This window comes from Pongo pygmaeus, chromosome 2 (genome assembly GCF_028885625.2).
Source record: "Pongo pygmaeus isolate AG05252 chromosome 2, NHGRI_mPonPyg2-v2.0_pri, whole genome shotgun sequence".
Classification (NCBI taxonomy): domain Eukaryota; kingdom Metazoa; phylum Chordata; class Mammalia; order Primates; family Hominidae; genus Pongo; species Pongo pygmaeus.
This window is the reverse complement of record NC_085930.1, coordinates 60,846,595-60,851,064: the sequence shown is the minus strand read 5'-3', so window position 1 is coordinate 60,851,064 and position 4,470 is coordinate 60,846,595. Positions and strand designations below refer to the sequence as shown.

General features: G+C 46.2%; 1 non-coding gene across 1 annotated transcript; it reads left to right on the top strand.

Moving 5' to 3' along the window:
* Positions 1-2,758: 2,758 nt before the first annotated feature.
* On the top strand, positions 2,759-2,861 carry LOC129034347 (U6 spliceosomal RNA). Its single transcript, XR_008501847.1, has one exon. It is a non-coding gene; the product is annotated as a U6 spliceosomal RNA (small nuclear RNA).
* The last annotated feature ends 1,609 nt before the right edge of the window (positions 2,862-4,470 follow it).

The window sequence follows — 4,470 nt, the reverse complement described above, 5'->3', positions numbered from 1 at the left end:
CCCACTAAGCCGAGTTTGCTTTAGACCAGGCAGGTGCTCCAGAGCTCTTCCCCATCCCGGTAGCTGAGGATGCCTGGAGAGCAAGAGCCTCACCTTGCATATCTTTGATAGCCCTGGGCCTGGCACACGCAAAGCCCCACAACTGCTTCTTGAAGGCACTCACCCCCAAACCTGTAGCCCACGAAGACATCCTCCTCTGCAACAGACTCCCTGGGCCCCCTACAGTTCCACAGGCTGGACACAGTCCCTGGGAAAATTAGTGACGGGAAACAGCCTGCAGAACTGCGATTATTTGGGATTTGTTCTTCATGTTAATGCGATGCTGGTTCTTTTCTGTTTCTTTAATGCCATTTTGTACTAAGGTAGTTCAAAGTTCTTTACAAACAGCTAGTAATTAATTCAACTTCATTAAGGCCAATTAATCCAGGATTAATTATAAATTTGCCCAGAGGAAGTTATTATACTTTGCTCTTTGATTTGAGTTTTGGCTTTAAAGAGTCTTTCAGGAGTGAAATGGAAATTTCCCTTTTCTCTGAGGGTATCTACCTTGCCAGTAATTGTGTTAACCATGTGCCTTCCTCAATAGGTCCCATGCTAACCTCTAAGGAGGCTGCCACCCAGGTCAGCTGAGCTACATAACATTCCAGCATTAATCAGATCTGCCAATGCCACATTTAGCCGGGGGTCAAGGAAGCCTGATAGAGTGACAAGAACTCCTCCATGCGAGTTCAAATCATGGCTGTACCTCATGCTGGCAGTGTGACTTCACCATCTCTTCCACCTGCAAAACGGGCATCACAGTGTTTCACAAGATCATTGTGGTCGGTAGTGGTCAGCACCTACTCCCTCTTCTTTTGTAAGAGCTCCTCAATTCTCCTTGGAAAGTTCTCCTCTCCTTTCTTCCAGGTCTCTAGGGGGCTGACCCCAGTCTCAGTTCCAGGGATGAGCCTGAGACTCAGTACTAACCAAGCAGCATGGTCCATCCTGCTGGCCGCAGTGACTGGATTGTTAGTGAACCTAACAACCCAAGTTGGCCTAGTCACAGCCAACCCCGGCATATTTCCCAGGGCAAGCAGTACGAAAGTGTACTCTTTGCCACTGGACTGAAATCTGGGGCATGCAGGCCTGGGCTATGATGGGACCTCAGGAGAGGAGCCCAGCCGTGGCAGAATAGTGGCCCCCCAAAGATGTTCACATCCTGGAGCCAATGAATGTGTTACCTTCCATGGCCAAAGGGACTTCACAGATGTGATTAAGATAAGGGTCTTGGTGGGGCACTGTGGCTCACACCTGTAATCCCAGCACTTTGGGAGGCCGAGAAGGGCAAATCACAAGGTCAGGAGTTTGAGACCAGCCTGACCAACATAGTGAAACCTCGTCTCTACTAAAAATACAAAAATTAGCCGGGCATGGTGGCCCACGCCTGTTGTCCCAGCTACTCGAGAGGCTAAGGCAGGAGAATTGCTTGAACCCGGGAGGTGGAGGTTGTGGTGAGCCAAGATTGTGCCACTGAACTCCAGCCTGGGCAACAGAGCAAGACTCTGTCTCAAAAAAAAAAAAAGATAAGGGTCTTGAGATGAGGAGATTATCCTGGAGTATCAGGGTGGGCCTGGTGTAATCATGAAGGGAACTTATAAGAGAGAGGCAGGAGGGTCTGGGCACTGTGGCTCGCGCCTGTCATCCCAGAACTTTGGGAGGCTGAGGTGGGTGGATCACCTGAGGTCAGGAGTTTGAGACCAGCCTGGCCAACATGGTAAAACCCCGTCTCTAATAAAAATACAAAAATTAGCTGAGTGTGGTGGCATGCGCCTATAATGCCAGCTACTCTGGAGGCTGAGGTGAGAGAATTGCTTAAACCCGGCAGGTGGAGGTTGCAGTGAGCCAAGATCGTCCCTCTACACTCCAGCCTGGGCGACAGAGCAAGACTCCATCTCAAAAAAAAAAAAAAAGGAGAGAGGCAGGAGGGTCAGAAGCAGAAAGATGACATCATAAGAAAGACTCAACTGGCCATTTTTGGCTTTGAAGGTGGAAAGAGAACTTGAGTCCAGGCATGTGGGCAGCCTGGAGAAGGCGAGAAAATGGATTCTCCCCCAGAATCCCCGGAAAGGAACATGGCCCTAACAACACGTTCATTTTAGCCCAGTGAGACCCATTTTGGACTTCTGGCCTCCAAAACTGTAAGATTATTGATTTGTGTTGTTTTAAGCCACTAAATATGTTATGGCAGCAATAGGAAACCAATATAAACATTTAAATAGAGTGTCAAATCTATGTTCGTATTATTGATTAAATGGATGGCTCCTAATTCCACCCCATCTCATCAGAGCTCTCTGCAGGGTCTTTACCAGGCTTATTCCACATCCTAGACCCAGGACCACAATTTGACAGTTAAGATCTTCACCAGAAGAGACCTCAGTGCCTGCCCTCTTGTCAGACCGGCTGCATTCGTCCAAGCTACCCTGATTGACCTCTGACCCCACTACCATGTGCTCTAGACAGGACCCATGGGAGCTCCAGGCTTGGCCACATTCCCAGGCAGACTCTGGGAGTCAGCGGATGTGGCCAGGTTTACCCATTGCGTTGGGACGTGTCTGCTGAAACGGAAACACTGCTCCCAGCAGAGGACTTTATGGTGGGAGGCATGGGCTTTGCCCTTGCTAACCTGACCTCTGTCCCCAGCCCAACTTCCCGTCTGTAGGCTCCAAAGCAGTTCCTGTGAGTGCCCAAGGGTACTGTTTCCATTTAAAAAGTATGGCAAGTGCTCTCTTCAGCAGCACATACACTAAAATTGGAATGAGACAGAGACAGCATGGCCCCTGGGCAAGGATGACACACAAAACAAAAATTAATTAAAAACATAATCATGAAGGGGGAAAAACATGACACAATCTACTGCTAAGGCCAGGACACACGGAGAGAAGGCAACTATTAAGAAAAGAAAGCCGGGCACGGTGGCTCACGCCTATAATCCCAGCATTTTGGGAGGCCGAGGCGGGTGGATCAGGCCAAGGTGGGTGGATCAGGAGTTCGGGACCAGCCTGACTAACATGGTGAAACCCCGTCTCTACTAAAAATGAAAAATTAGCCAGGTGTTGTAGTGGGCATCTGTAATCCCAGCTACTCAGGAGTCTGAGGCAGGAGAATCGCTTGATTTGGGGAGGCAGAGGTTGCCGTGAGCCGAGATCATGCCACTACACTCCAGCCTGGGTGACAGAGTGAGACTCCGTCTCAAAAAAAAAAAAAAGAAAAGAAAAAAAGTCCATGTCTTCATACTCCAAGGTGCTGACACCATGTGTTATGCCCCTCCCAGTGCTAGAGTCCCTTGTTAAGATCTCATTTAATTATCTTAATAATCCTGTGAGTGTTGTCATCGCTGTTTTACAGCAGAGGGGAATGAGAGGTAACTTACTCAGAAAAAGCAGGATTTGAACCTGGGACATTTTGTGAGGTAAGGGTTACCAGGCCACCTGGAGCATCAGGACAGACCCCTCTGTTCCCAGATGAACCTTGGTTTATGTCAGATTTCCCCACCCTTGGTGATATGAAAAACCATCTTCAGAATTTCTGTGCTGTCTAGGGAACACCTATGACTTAATTACCATTTTTCTTTCAATTGACCTGCTTTTTTTACTTAATGAAGTATTTCCCCATACATAGAAAACCATTATAACTTACCAGAAATAGTCAGAAACCACAAAAATAAACACAATAAAAACAACAGTAGGCTTTCCAAAGAATCTTTAATAAAAAGGAAGTCTAGCAAGTACAGTCATGTATCCCTTAATGCCAGGGATACTTTTTGAGAAATGTGTCTTTAAGTGATTTCGTCATTGCATGAACATCATAGAATACACTTATACGAACCTAGATGGTATATATACTAGTACATATACATTTTTTTAATCTGGAAAACTAAATGTCCCAACATCTTTACTGAATATCGAATATCAATTATTTCCCCTACTTGATCTGAAATGCCAATATCAAGTTCCATAATCAGGTTTTTATATATGCTCCATGATAATCTTATGAGACGACTATCTTATATGTGGTCTGTCATTGACCAAAATGTTGTTATGGGACACATGACGGTATGAGGACGGAATTAAAGGCACACTCCAGCACACTAAAAATTACTGAAAGAAAACTAAAAAGGCAATAGTGTTCTCACTACATAAATCAATGTTAGTTACTTTTATGACTTTGTACCACCTATAAGGTGTCAGCAAAATCACCTCTATTCCCTTTGGCCCCAGAAGTCAGCCTAGGTCTGAGATAATAAGCATGCCCATTAGCTTGCCAATAATTAGAAAAGTGGATAAGTCCAAATGCTGCTGAAGACGTGGGAGCAGGTGCAGGGAGTGTGCCTATAATCTAAAAGCCAGCAGCCCCACCCCTGAGTAAGCTTTGTTCTCAGGTCTATTAGTACACAAGGATGAGGATGTTCATTGCAACTCTGTTGTAATTGTT